Consider the following 15,777-nt stretch of genomic DNA (forward strand, 5'->3'; position numbering starts at 1 on the left):
TTTTTTTTTTTTTTTTTTTTTTGCGCGCTTGAGGCAGCAAAAAGCCAGCGCCAGCCCTGGCCGAAGGCAGCACGCAAGCTGATTTTCAGTGGCACTCACACTGCCCGGGTCCTGGCCACCAATCCAGGGGGCTCTGCATTTTAATTTTAAATGAAGCTTCTTAAACATTTTAAAAGCCTTATTTACTTTACATACATCAACAGTTTAGTTATATATTATAGACTTGTAGAAAGAGACCTTCTAAAAACGTTCAAATGTATTACTGGCACATGAAACCTTAAATTAGAGTGAATAAATGAAGACTCGGCACCCTACTTCTGAAAGGTTGCCGACCCCGGCTCTAGAAGATCACCTTTAACTTAAACCAAAAACCCACCTAACATCCTCTGAGCCAGTGTTTCCCAAACTTGGGATGCCACTTGTGTAGGGAAAGCCCCTGGCAGGCCTGCTGCTGCGTCCACAGGTCTGGCTGATCGCAGCTCCCACTGGCTGCGGTTTGCTGCTCCAGGCCAATGGGAGCTGCTGGAAGCGGCGGCAACTATGTCCCTCAGCCAGGTTTGGGAAACACTGCTCTGAGCCATGCCATATAAGGTAATCCACATGCCATTTTAGGTCTTAAATTACTCAGCATGATGTGATCATCTGGCATGTACTCACTGTTGTAGCCACTCTGAGCTAATGAAAGCATAAACAGAAGAGAAACTATTCTTAACCATTCCATAGAAAAATATTAAGCCTGAACATGGCTACATGCTTTGTAGAATGTTGGCATTTTTGCACTATCAACTACTAATCATACCATCAAGGCAGCTACTTGCAAATAGCACTTTGCCACAACACTTTCCCCACACTTACATAGGATTTTCCATAAATGATTCACCTGCATCAAGGTGATTCACCTGAAAATAAAGTCAACAAAGCAGGTGATGTTTCCCACAGTTCTTCAATGTATTTAGTGACCTTTCATAGCACATTTTTAACATTCATACAACTAAGATTAAAACAAATAAAAATAAGCCTTTGTTAGAATTTAAGAACTCAATTTTTAAATAGGTCTCAACATGGCCTCTAATATTTTAGACATATTTAGTGGTTCCTACAACTGCCATACATTTATTATACTACTACTACTAAATTATAATCATCTTTACATTAAACTAATATCTTCTGAGAATTTCATAGTGCTTTGCAAACATGATTAAATTAACTCTCACAATACCCTTATGAAGTTGACTGGCATTACACTCAATGGCATTTCTCTGTCTGTAACATGACAACTTTGGAATTGATTGGATGTGATGTTCAAAAGTATCTTGTTTCTTTGATGGCATTTCTCTGTCTGTAACACCACAACTTTGGAACTCCACATCCAATCAGACACCTTTTCCGTTGAATGTGGATTTCACTACCACCTGCTCTGCCTTTGTCACCTCAAGATTAGACTACTGTTATGCTTTTACATAGTGCTGTACCTAACAACTATTCAGAAACCAAAGTTAGATCAGTTAGACCTGTCTGCCGCCTAGTGCGTCAGCAGCATATTACACTAATACTCTGAAATTCTGCATCAGTTCTTAATTAGAATGTAATTACCACCGTAAAAACTATTTCTGATCTGAAAACTGACTACAAAAATGACAGAGTTCCATGTTTATGGTCTCTGATTTCACATGAAATGTGCTCACTTTACAAGTGAACATTTTTTCAAACTGCCAGCTCTGCAAACTCCCCAGTATGGGTTCAGATGGTTATCACCACCAGCAACAAAGGTTCTGCAGGACAAATTACACATGTACCACCCCTTCATTTCTAAGTTGTGCTCTCAGGGATACCTGTGCAATGACATTATCTTCTAATTATGTTCTCAGTGACACATGTGAACCGCACTGCCCTTACATGGAAATTTGTAGACAAACTGGTAGATGATACACAAAGGAGGAACAGAATCCAGCTCAGTCTCTCCTTTGCTGCTTTGACTCTTCAGAGCTAACAGGAGCAAAAAGCAGTGAACTTACTGTCACTTAAATCATCTATTTTTCTTCTGAATACTGAGAGAAAGCAGATCTGTGGAGTAAGCTATGTTTCACAATACATCTGCTCCTTTCAGGCGTTGGTTTTGAGCTATAAAGCCATCTGCTTCTCTTGAGAGAGTCTGCCACAGCTACAATTGTTGGAGGCACTTGAGCTGGGATCTTGATTGCAAGGAGCCCTTCCCATTTTAATGTGTTTTTTTATGAAAGGACCTGGACTTTGGAATTCACCTGAGCCTCTGGGTCTGAAACAGCTCAAGTTTATTCCCTGGAAGGCATGCTTCAAGACAACTATTTTTTCAGGCATTTGGGGTCTTAAAAGGTATGGGGTTTGTTGGGAGGGAGGGAGGAAGTGTTACTTGAGTGCTGGTTAGTTAATTTAGCTATGGGGGTTCTGGTTGTTCTAGACCAGGTTTGCTATTTTAAAATGAGTTGTGTAATTTAAAAAAATTGGCCTCAGCCAAAATTTTCAAACTTGAGAGGCGAAAGTTAGGCACCAAAGTCCACAGTTAGGCACCTAAAATAAATGGCCTGATTTTCAAAGCGATTGAGCACCCATCAAAACTGGTCAGCCTATAAAACCTGTGCTGTGTAGAGGTATTTAAATGTCTCTGTAACTGAAATTTCACAATCCAGTTTGACTATTTTCAGGTCCCTGAGGGAATTACCCATTGAAGGACCTTGTAAGAATACCTGACATTGCCACCATATTGAATTGCCTGGTTCCCTGCATTGGAATTTGCCTAAAGGACTATGTTTAGACTCCTTGAACTTTTGAAGCCCAAGCACATCTTTATGGATAAGCTTCCATACCAGGCAGCCTGTGGTGATCCAGTGAGCCTCTTCCTGAAGTGACAGTCCTTCTGCACATCCTCCCTTAAGGGTCCTAAACAAATAAACTCATTCAGAGCTTAACACCAACACTGGACTCAATGCTGTGCAATACACAAAAACACAGTTAATCCTTGCCAAATGAGGTCACAGGCCCTGAGTTTGCAGGCCCCAAGACTGAAAAAACATATGCATGTACCTAACTTTATGCACAAGTACTCCCAGGGAAGTCGGTGGTACTACTAATATGCACAAAGTTAAGCATGTTCATGTCCTAAAAGAGACCCACTAAATAAAAACATGCACCAGGAACTCCAATGATGGGAATAAAAAGGGTTTTATTGGTTTACGATCTATTTAAAATTTCAAAGTCACCGAGGAGTTAAACACAACAGTTTGGGGTCAAGGTGATGATCTAATTGTAAAGGACTTATTTAAAGGATTTCTGCAAAAGTAAAATGTCACTAAATATGATGCATATTGCAAAGCTATTAAATACTTACAGCACTTAAACATTGACAAGAATTAAAATACTACAAGAGTTCAAGATATTTTGCTCTGTGTAAAGTCTCAGGCAGTCATGAAGGTTATGGAAAATGTGATTTTTCCTGATCTGATATAATCACTCCCGCCTTTTCCATGGTATTGCTTTGATTTTTTTTTGTTTAGGGAGAAGAACACTGCTGACAAGTGTAACCCACTGCTGTACTGAGTGCAATCTGCAGAGGACCCAAGTCAATTTACAGATGCAGTCACAGAGCCTTAGCTTTTTGGCTCAAACTATAGCAGTTCATGGTTTTAGTTCTGGAGGTCTCCAGTTTGCTCCCTGGTGTGTCAGCCAAGATGCCAGCCGTCCCTAGCGTAGGGATGCATGCTCTGTAATGCCATGCAGATCATGAGCTCTCTCCTTTGCTGTGCTCCAGGACTGGAGATCCACAGTGCAAGCAACTCATTGCTAGTTAGCTGAGCCAGTCCCATCTTCACTGCTTTGGTTGGCTGGGGTTCTGGAGGGCAGGCTCCTCACTGCTGTCTGCTTCCTTAACAAAATAGTCTAGCTACCCAGGCACTGCAATATGAGATGTTTCATAATCTAATATATGGGAACAAAGAGAGGTGAGGTAATTAGGCCCAGAATAGTCACAACGACACCTAGCGGCACAAGTAAAGGGGAGAAAAATAATTGCCACAGCTGAAGCAGTATCAGGATCCAACAAAGACAGCAGAGCTAAGGGGATGGCATCTGCCTACGCTATCAAAATCCCACTGCTCACCCCTAGCTCTACACCAGGGTGGAGTGGCAGCCCCGCATCAGCTCCCCGCTCCCCTAAGTTCCCTGTGCAGCAGCTGCCCAGAAGGCTTATCAATTGCCCGGCAGTTCAGCTGTCCCTCTCGCTACTGCTGTGTGCTGCTCCTGCCCTCTGCCTTGGAGCTGCTCCCAGGAGCCTTTTGCTTGCTGTGTGGGGGAGTGGGGGAAGAGAGGTGCTAATGTCAGAATGTCCCCCTCCTCCCTGCTGCTGCCCCCCACTACTTTACTCCTGTGACATTGCACTCTATATGGTTTTATAAATATATGCTAATGAGTGAATATAATGTAACTGGAATATGCTTCATGCAAAAGGTCTCTTTGTAAGGTATCATTACAAAGTTTATAATCTACTGGGTGTGGTCATCCTATTTGTATAAATGTATCCCTCTTGTATCTGAAACTAGAAATATGAAATAAAACTGAGGGACTATTGTAATTATGCAAAGTGTGGGCCATTCATGGTAAGTTTGGAATCTTGATGACTTCTGTCAACCAGGACAATTGACTGTGGATGGCTCTGTCTGCAGACACGCCTTCCTGTGAGTCAGGCTGGGAGGAATGAAGGCTTGAAGTCTTGCAGTGACATGTGATCATGTCACCTGAACTGGAATCCATCTTTAACTTGGTGTCTTTCCATTGAGAAGGAGGGGGTGGGAACCCAGAAGAGAGGCAACGGATTCCCGACTTATGCAAAAGAATGTAATTATGGGTGGGTCAGAACAAAAGGGAAGCCATTATGAGGAAATTACGCCCAGCTACCCACCTGAGCTGGAACGAGAGCTGTAAATGAGGGGAAAGAATTGTGCCCAGGCCTGGAAGTGTCCAGTCCTGAGAAACACAGCTTACTGAAACATCTCTAATGGTGATGAGTATATTATTTCATTGATTAGACATAGATTGTGCAGTTTATTTAATTTGCTTGGTGACTTACTTGGTTCGTCGTACTACTTGGCACTACTATATCCTCACTTCGATTTAATAAATCATTTCCATTAACTATTACTGTAACCGCAGAGTAGTGTAATACCTGGTGAGCAACAGTCTGTGCATCTCGTCTCTACCAGTGTTATAGAGGGGAACAGATTATTATTTACTCCTGTATACCCGCTTTATAAAGGGTAAACCGCTAAGTTATTTAGGGTTGGAAACCCCATTGGAGTTGGCATCTGCGTGTAAAGGCAGGAACACACTTCTGTAGCTGCCTTCAGGTAAGACCTACAGCTGTTAGGGACATGTAATTCAACTTGAGTCTTGGTTTGCAAGGAGGCTAGCGAGTCTGGCTTAAACAGGCAGGCACTGAAGTACCTAAGCGACTAGGCAAGAATACTCAGAGCAGAAGTTAATCTTGCTATACATCAGGGCTACGCTCCAAGGTGGCTGTGATCTAACCCATCGCACCGAACTCCACAGACTGGGGGGAACGACAGAGTCAGATCTGAAAGGAGTTTGCTGGCTGCACTGGCTGTTCAAACTTGCTGTGATCTACTAAAAAGGCAATGTTTTAGAGTGGTGTCAGTGTACTTAAAAGAGCAAGTGCACGTCTGTCTGACACCAGTATGTTTCGTCTGTCTCTCTGGCATGTCGCCCCCCCCCCATTTTGTGCTGCCTTGTAGAGTGTGAGGCTACCATTAACAACGTGTTAACTCGAGGGCTCAGCCGAGTGCTAGTTCATCATTTAGCAGTGAGGCATTCCCCGGGAAATATACCACCTCAACCAAGCTTCACAATCATCATTGCTGTGTACAGTATTAAACTGTTTAAAACTTACTGTACATTATATAGTATAGTTTATCTGGTGGAAAAAATTTTCCCGTGGAACCTAACGCCCTCTTTTACATTAATTCTTATGGGGAAATTGGATTCGCTTAACATCATTTCACTTAAAGCAGCATTTTTCAGGAACATAACAATGTTAAGCGAGGAGTTACTGTATCTGGTCACGTTACCCTATTGGTCGCAAAGTTTATCATACCCAGTTTAGTCAAAAATGTCAAAATTATCCATCTCAGCCTTATCAAAGACAGTCCAATGCCTTATACATAGTCTTGGAATTGGAAAATTCTCTGATTACAACCCCAAATTCAGTATTTCCCCCTTCAGTTGACTATCTGCTTCTTTCCTGCAGACTTAGCCAGTTTAAAAGTAACTCCTTCAAATTTAACAGTCGCTTCCCAGAATCTCAGAGCTGGGCCACCACACCCCTTCACCCCCCCTACACAACTGAAGAGGTTTCAGGTACTGTGGAGACAGTCAACTAGTTCATCTATCTAGGCTGCTAGCAGAGTTCAAACAGTCGTTGCAAACAGGACGTTCTTTGACAGATAAGTCTCACTACCTCCTGCATATCTCACGGACGTAGTGATAAACATAGTAAACAAGTCCAGCGTCAATTTCAGCAGGTGATGTCCATATGTGCTCTGTCCTCCCAATGGTCTGGATCATCCACAAGAAAGAAAACTGACACAGCCGTAGACTTGGGAAAAGCAGTGGGAAAAGAAGGTATCTAACCTGAGTTCCTATATAATTTAGGTCCACACACATGGAAATGGATGATGCAGCTTTTCAGCAACATCCTGGAGACCAGTGAAATTCCTCACATGTGGAGAAAAGTCAAGGTCATTGCAATCCTAAAGCCTTGAAAACCTGCAGATCACTCTTCTAGTTAATAGGCCAATCTCGTTCTTGACCACCACCACCTACAAGTTGATGGAGTGTATATTCTGAAGTGAATTGGCCCCACTGTGGATGCCAGCCTACCCAAGAAGCAAGCTGATTTTTGACTGCACAGAAATAGCTGCAACCAAGTCCTGTGCTATGCTTGTAAGAAGCACACCGGATTTTTTTTTTTTTTCTTTAAAGGGGAAAAGGCAGTATGCTGCATTTATTGAAGATACACCAACTAGCATATGCATTTATCAAAAGGCTCTGTTCATGCTCCGACACTCTTTAATGTATACATGAGAGATATACCTGAAACGATAGCTCAGAAGTTTGAGTATGCTGATGATTTGGCACTTGCAACTTAGGACCATAGCTTTAAAGAGCTTGAAGTGACCTTAACATCTGACCATAAGATCACGGAGTACTTCCAAAGGTGGAAGGTGAGATCAAATCCAAGCAAATCAGTAGTTTCTATTTTCCCACTTGACAATACAATCACACAGAACACTAACTGTTGAGTTTTGTCATGAAACTTATGACCCAAAACTAACATCTCCCCATGTCATTTTTGACTGCTCACAGACTTTTCATGACCACCTCAAGAAAGTAGCCTCTAAAGGTAAGATCTGCATCAATATTATTCAGAAGTTAGTGGGAACAAGCTGGGAATCAACTACCTCAGTGCTACGAACATTGGTCTCAGCAGAGTTGCAGAGTACTGTGCACAAGTGTAGACAAGAAGTTGCCATACCCAACTTGTGGATGAGCAGCTGAATCAGACCATGCAAATCATCATGGGAACTTTAAAATCAACACCTCTACTGTGACTTTCTGTATCAGCAAACATTGAACATCCAGCTATCAGCCGAGATATAACCACAGCATGAGAACTTAAACGTGCCAAAGACATCCCAGAACTTCCGATCCAACTGGTTATGGATAACATGCCCACAAAACACCTGAAATCATGAACACCACTGTGCACCACACATGACCACCTCATGTCTCTGGATCTGGCCAGGGAATGTCACACTTCCTACAAGCACACTTGGAGTGGCTAGAGGCATTCCACATGTGCTGTCAGCACCAAATCCTGAGCATAAAGTAGTTTGATTTAGTGTGAAATGTCAGTTTTGCAAATATCTGGCCTTCCTTCAAGCCCTTGTTATATCCAAAAATCAGCATTACTTGCTCTTCAGCCACATTGCCAACATACCATGCTTTCACACTCTCCATCAACATGTGAAGTGGTGCATGCCCTGACACTTCCTGGTGCCACCCATGGGGCCTCCCCAGAGATTCATGGATTCACAGGATTGACTCCTATCTGGCAACTTCACCACACACCTGATGTGGCATCATCCACCATAGTCGCTTTCACTAGCGTAACAGTCTTTAGTAGGTTATGGATGTTTGATAATGACTCTCCCTCCAAGCTAACAGATCTCTTGCATCCTCTCAAAGAAACCTCTGTTATTTCAAAGCTGAACATCAGATTCAGGCTTGCTCAGCTGTCACATAGCTAGCCTCATTTCTAATTATAAATGCAGACAGAAAATCTTAAAAACATAGTTAGTTTCTCTCTTACATAGGCTTCTACTTCTTTCACTTTCTTGTAAACTCAAGGGTTTTCACTGTTGTTCTAATATTAGAACAAGAATGACACCTAGTGGACAGCAAATAAGTCAGATGTATCAGACTATCAACAAAGTTGATACTTGGAATTTGTAGTTCTTTATTTTATATTTTTATTTTGAGTTGCATTAAAGAGATTAGTGTAATAGAAAAACTGTGTGTTGAGAAGAAACTTTAAAGTTTTGTCCTCGTCAAGAAATACAGGACATGATGCTAAAATAAAACATGGATTAAAAAACAAGATGCCTTACAATCACTTGGATTATGAGCTATTTGAGATAGGATTGTCTGTTATATGAATGTACAGCTCCTAGCACAATGGAATTTAAGGGTGAGATTCTGTGCTGTGCCAGAACACGTAGCCCTGGGGAAGGGAATAGTTAACGTGGCCTTGAGTCACCTTTCTGCCCCCCTGATCCTGCATTGTTTTGGGTGACAGAGGTCCTAGAGAGTAATTTAAGACAGCCCTTGAGGCCTGTTTTTCAGAAGCCTCTCTGGTTGTCTTAAGGGCCACAGTGCTGCCTAGAAAATACTACGCTGCATGCTGTGATCCCACCCTGACACACCGACTACGCTAGGGCTTGCAGCGGAGTCTTCAGAAGGTAGCCTTCTGGCTGTCTTCTACATTGCCTGTGCCAGGACTTCTGCAGCCCCTTTATGTCACTCCAGCTGTTTTACCCCATATAATGGGGGGAGAGCAGGGCTGAGGACCTCACCCCTCCTCCTGGACTCTTAGTGCTTCACCAATACAATGGATTAACAACAATAATGCCAACGGTTTACTAGTGGGGATTGAGTAGACCGATGTTTATTGAATGCACGCTTTTCAACATAAAGCTTTTATAGCTAAATAAAAAAAACTCTAGAAAATCCGTGTTGTTTTGCATCTTTTAAAGATTTTCCATTTTCTGTTTAACAGAAAAATTTTACATGCACAAATTTTTTTCATATGTCCTATGGTTATCCCAAACGGATTTCCACTCTAATATAATATGTACAGTACAGTATAAAAGACTGTAAATTTCGGTATGCAGTGTAAAACAGAAATACATGAACTGAGATACGGTTTTATACAAGAGAGTTGAAGTCAGTGGTTTAAGCGTGGGACTGGAATACTCGTTTACATCTTGCTTAGATTCTGATGTATATTAATACATTTCACAACCACTTCCATAATAAATAGTACAACAACACTTAACTCTTGTATCGCATTTTTCATTTGTGGATGTCAAAACACTTATAAAGGAAAAGTATCATGTTCCCCACATTATAGATTGAAAAATCTGAGGCACACAGAGGTACAATAACTTTTCCAAAGTCAATCAGTTCAGTGCATGTGCACAGTGAGAGAGATCCCTTTTTAGAAGGAAACAGTTTTCAGATTCTTGCTTTCGAGAGATTATTCAGAGTGAGTACATTTAAAAAAAGTTAAGCACCATTTTCACCTATCTTTTAGTTTGGCTATATTCCTGAACAGCATAAAAAACCGTACTAAGGTGTAAGGAAGTGAAGGAAAGCATAAGGCATTTTCTTCCAATTTTCTCAACAGGATTCAGCATACTGGATACTCAGTTAAGGACTGATTCTTCAAAGGCTTACTCCCAAGAGAAGCTCTTATGCAAGTAGACCCACTGACTAATGGAGCTACTTCTGTGATTTAGGCTTTTTAAGGTCAAGCTCTCCTTTAGCATGTCTGGGGGATGAATGGCATGTGCAATTCTGTCAAGCACAACGGTTTGGTGGAGATGCAAATAGTGAAGAAAATAGGTCTTTTCCCCCCTCCATTTTTACTGATCACATTCCGAAAACTCAGACCATTACAGTAAATAAAAATATCAAAATGAAAGTTGACCCCTAGACCTAGTTACTTTGAAACCACTATAAATTATCTCATTCAGGTAACAAAATGTCATTTATAAGAACAATTCGTACTCCTCAAATTATAGTGAGATTTCTCTAAATCTTTCTCTAAGGAACATACCAATTACCCTTCTGATGGCGCTGTCAGCCTAATCTACAATTGGCAAGTTTTCCGATCATCTAAAAAGAAGTCTCTTTCTCCGTCAAAAATAGTTTACCTTACAGCATGTAGGGCAGAGATGGTCCTGTGGTCAAAACACCGGAGCAGGAGTTAGGAGATCTGTGTTCAGTTTCTAGCTCCGCCACACAGTAGGTGTGTTACTTTGGGCAAATTCTTTAACCTGTAAAATAGGGATAACATCCACTTGAAAGGGCTGATGGGGGGCTATTTGTCGAGTATTCAAGGTTCTTGTTTGCAAGGCACTACATAAATGTAAAGTCGAGGTTTTATGAATTTATCAAAGCTTTTATTTTTGACCATTTTATTGGTTCTGTGACAAGGAAGAGAAACCCATACAGAAAAAAAGTGTTATATTTCAAGACTGTCAAACAAAATTAATTTATTTTAGCAGACAAATCAGGAAGTCATCTGCAACTGACAGACTACCAGTAAACTGAATGAGCAAACCAGAAGCATAGGCACCGACTCCGTGGGTGCTCCAGGGAAAAATTGGTGGACCAGCAGTCAAGCTCCCCACTCTTCCCCTTCTCCCTAGCTCACCTCCACCTCCTCCCCTGAGTGTGCCACGGCCCCGTTTCTCCTCCCAGGCTTGCCACCTGTAACAAGCTGTGGGAGGGAGGCGGAGAGGAGCGGGAACATAGCACACTCAGGGGAGGAGGCGGGGATTTGGGGAAGGGGGTCCAATAGGGGCAGGGAAGGGGTTGAAATGGGGGCGAGGCACAGGCAGAAGAGGGCAGGGCAGGTGTGGAGTCGGGATGCAAGCACCCACCAGCGCCAGGAGAAGTTGGCACCTGTGACCAGAAGGAGTACCATTTGACAGCTTAGGAGAAGAACCTCATCCAAAGTAGCAGATGACACTCAGAAATTACCATTAAAAACACTGGAGTAGGGACGTAGTTTCCTGAAATTCAGGCATCAGAGCAGCGCACAGAAAAATGAAGTACAGTCCAGGTCACTACATTTTTATTCAAGCTGAACTGGTATTGATCAAATGTTTGACATGCCTACTTCTGCGCATGCTCTCTTACTCTCTCTCATCTGCCTCCCCAGAACAGCCATCACTGCTGGTTTTGGAGGTATGGTCCATAATGCGTAATGTATTTCGGTTCTTATATGGTCTCCATCACTGTATTATCTGAGTGCTTCATTTCACATGAGATAGTACCCTAATAAAAATCATTTGCCAACTTCTGCCTACCCACTCCCCCTAAGGAAAACCAGACAAACTGACTTTAGTCCACCATGATCACATCTACCCTGTACTTATGTGAATTAACACCACACAGTTTCAGGGTTTTATAAATAAATGGGGAAACAAGTATCCCTGAAAACTGACAAAGTCCCTGTCAGTTTTAGAGAAGATATTGTTTAGTCTTGATTTTTGTAAACCCCAGTAGACTGGATAGATAACTGAATTTTTGGAACTGACAGTGAGCTGGGAAACATGTGCGCATTTCAGGGACCTCCATAGATTTATCATGTGATCATATCCCAACTCAATTAAGCCTCACAATCAGCAACCCTATGAGCCAGCTCTTCCTCAGACATAGGCCCTTGCCTATTCTATGGAAATCTTCCTAAAATTTCCCACCACTGCTGACATCTGTTCAGCTCCACTAGTGTTAGCATCACTGGAAGTCTTACTATGGATGGGATACCAGCTGCTGCTGATTCTTTTATGATTAATTATTATTAACAAACAAGTGTTGATTAGAGTTGCTCTGAGAAGAGTTATGAGACTATGTTAAAGATGCCAGCAGCCCACCTATACCAAGTTTCCTAATATGTTAATGCCAGCAAAGCTAAACAAGTGTTAATTATCGTGGAAAGTTTTTAGAAAGTTTGCATAGCACAGACAAGGCTGTACAATCAGATGTGAGCAGAGTCTGAGACTCTGAGCGCTGCTGCAGATTGCAAGTCCACAGGAAGTTTGGCTGTCATGCAGGCAGTTACTGACCTAGACTTGGAAGTGTCATCCATGCTTCTGTTCACCTTACCTGCACCTTGTAAGCACTGGACTGTTGCTGGGCATTAGGGATGATTGTGGCAGAGCAAAAGGGAGAAAAAGGATTGAGAGTGGATGTGTGAGAGGATATTTTGCAGAGGAAAGACATGAGGAAATAACTAAGGAAGGAAGGAAGATGAAAAAGGCTGAAGCAAGGGAAAAGACAGATGAGAAAGGACAGAAGAAAATGGAGAAATTAGAGAAGATAAAAGCATGGAAAATACGAGGAAAGAATGAACATCCAATACATTTAATTTGTTTAGTAGGGTCTTCATAATAAAGGGAGATTCAGTCACTACTATTGCCTCCCAACCAAGCAGGATACGCAATTTATTCCAGAGCAACAAGAATGTTCAAATTCAGAGCCAAATATAAATGCTGATTATTTTACTCCAGAGTAAAATTAAGGGAACTTGGTTTGAGAAATTGAATATCATGCCTTTGTATATTTTGCAATCAAGATAGAAAAGGGTATGTGCTGAAAACTTACCTAGACAAGCAGTCTTTCCACTTGTCCCAGCTTGTTCAGGTTTAATCAGCGTAGTAAATCTGTAACACAGTAAAATTAAAATATAGATAAACCCATAGTATAAGAAAGCCAAAGATAAGAATCGAACATTAACATTTCTTATTACAAAGACTACAATATTTTGAAAGTTTCCTTATATACAGGCAAAATAAAAAACAAATTAAAAAAAAAAACACACACACACCGTATTCACCTCCCAAAGCATAAACCCAGTAGGGGCTATGGCCACAGCACAGGAAGTTTTCCCAAAGATGAATGAAAAAAATCAGTAAGTCTCAAAAAAGCGACCAAGAAGAACAGTTTTACATCTCTGCTCCAGACCAACTTCTACTGTTATGTCTACAAGAAACCAGAACAGATTTAGCTAGCCAACAGATAATGGCTAGAAGAGGGCCAGTGAGCATACATGGTATCTACTTAACAAATAATCCTTCCTATGTTTTATCTATCTCCCAACTCTTCATACTTTTCTTGTCTTTTCCAACTGAGAGCCCTAAGGGGCAGGAACGGCATCTTGTGTTTGGGAAGTGCCTAGCATACAGGCAACACTAAAGCCATCATAAAAAATAGTACTTCTATAATTCTGAAAAATGATCTGAACGCAGACCTCTTTGAAAAGTCAACTGGAGCTTGGCATAGCTACATCAGTCAGGGTTGTGAAAAAAGTCACGCCTCTGTCTGACAGCTATGCTCAGAAAACACCCAGTGTAGAGACAGCTCTGTTGACAGAAGAGTGCTTCTGTCAAGGTAGCTAACATGGTCTGAGGCAGTGGTGCTCCTGCACTAGCAGAAATAGTCCTCCTTTGGGTGTACACTGAATCTATATTAGGATATTAGCCAACACAGCTATGCAAGCATAGGCTCTGTATTGTACACGTAGCCTCAGTGTCTGAAACTCTGGCCCCCATTGAAGTCAATAGCCGAACGCCCATTCACTACAACAGGGTCAGGATTTCATCCCTTTTCCTGCTCCTGTTTATTGACTATTGAACTTAATTGTAAAGAGAATCTCAGCCCCTCCCAGCATCAGGCCTTTAGCAACAATCAAGCTACTCACTCCCCTACCACATTTTTTTTCATCTTTATCTTTTTTTATTTTTATTTTTTTTTTACATATTCAGTCTCACTTTAAATATTATGATAAAAATGAGCAAAAAAATTAAGCTTTTGGCTAAAAGATTTTCAAATGGTTTAATGTGTAGAACAAAACAATTATATTAATTTTTCATTTTGGGAGAGATTACTTTTAAATCAAAGAAAAATGCATAAGTGCACAATAAAAGTGTATGCTAGAACAGAGTAGAAACACTTCTAGCTAGAAACCTAGAAATAATTTTTCTGCACTATCAGAGCAGAGCCAATAAAACTCAGTGCACAAGCAAGGAAGAGGGAAAGATCAGTTTCAGGCATCCCAGAGAAGAGGGAAAGGTTGGTTTCAGGCATCATCAATGAGAAAACCATGATTTATATAATTGGGAGAGAAACCCTTTTAGAGTGTCTTACATATTTTTTGTTTTCTCATGTCATAACTAAGGATCATGGGTATAATTCTTCCCCCTTTGCTTTTGGTATAATGTTCTTGGCAAGTTGCTGCACTCACTACCATTTTTTGTTTTTTTTTTTTTAAAGGAGTAGTAGTAGTTGTAATAACCCTCTATCAACTTTTTAAGGGAATCAAAATTTTTAGATGCAGAAAAATTTGCCCTTTCTGAAGCTCACTGCTCCCAAAGCTGAGTTCCAAGAGAAGGTGGAAGGTTTACTGGCTTTGTCTAGCCTAAGATTTAAAAGTACATTGGTAGAAGGTGATAGGGAACCCATTCTAGCTGCCTAGTGTAAACAAGGCACACTCCTTGTAACACATGCTAAACCGGTCAGGTTGAAGTGGGGAACCTAAGTTTTAATGCCATTTTAACCCATATTAGGAGTATGCAATGTTTTGTCTATGCTAGAGATTTTCAAATACGTTAATTAAAAGATACTGGCTAACATCTTCTAACAACATTCCCTTAAATCCTCGTCTAGACCAAGAGGTCTCACAAGAAATTTTTTGGTGGTACCATTCTGACAATTTTTCCTAAAATACTTAAGTAACTTTAAAGAAAAAAATGCACATATACAAGTCCAACTCATAATTTATTTATGTAGGTTTTTATTGCAGACTCCATAATGTACAGTCGTCTTGACTCTTTACTAGACCTAAACAGAATAGAAACAAATGTGATTTGCACATTCTTGTTTTTTTGTTGTTGTTTCTTACATTTTTTTTTTAAAGACTTGCTAGCTAGCAAGTCTGTTTCTGTGAAAAGTGATATCTGTATGTTTGTTAATGCTGCTTTGCCTCCCTCCCCATCATTGCCTAGGAATCTGTGGCCACACGAAAAGCCGGTAGTGGCCACATGCAGCCATATTTGAGAAATGCTAGACTGTAGACAAAGCCTTAGGGTATGTCTATACTGCAATAAAACACCTGCAGCTGGCCTGTATCAGCAAGCTCACAGGGCTGAGGGGCTATGAAACTGCAGTGTAGATATCTGGGCTCCAGGCACGCCCGGGTAGTGGGACCCTGTGAGGTGGGAGAGTCCCAGAACTCAAGCTCCAGCCCAAGTCCAGAAATGTATACAGTAACTCCATGCTTAACGTTGTAGTTATGTTCCTGAAAAATGCAACTTTAAGCGAAACTATGTTAAGTGAATCCAATTTCCCCCTAAGAATTAATGTAAGGGAGGGGGGCACATTTAG

The 15,777-nt window shown here is 41.2% G+C and overlaps 1 protein-coding gene across 3 annotated transcripts in view; it reads right to left on the reverse strand.

Annotated features, from left to right (window-relative positions):
* The window catches only part of GNG12 (G protein subunit gamma 12), a 71,938-nt gene that overhangs the window by 32,765 nt on the left and 23,396 nt on the right, over positions 1-15,777 (reverse strand). For 2 of the 3 annotated variants that reach the window (XM_032771921.2, XM_075067712.1), the window contains exons 2-3: positions 13,000-13,058; positions 10,542-10,664 (exon numbers count right to left, since the gene is read on the reverse strand). The gene's annotated coding sequence lies outside the window, so the exon portion shown is untranslated. Of the gene's footprint in view, positions 1-855; positions 900-10,541; positions 10,665-12,999; positions 13,059-15,777 lie in introns of all 3 variants that reach the window. The other variant, XM_075067713.1, reaches the window with a different exon arrangement.

This window comes from Chelonoidis abingdonii, chromosome 7 (assembly GCF_003597395.2).
Source record: "Chelonoidis abingdonii isolate Lonesome George chromosome 7, CheloAbing_2.0, whole genome shotgun sequence".
NCBI lineage: Eukaryota > Metazoa > Chordata > Testudines > Testudinidae > Chelonoidis > Chelonoidis abingdonii.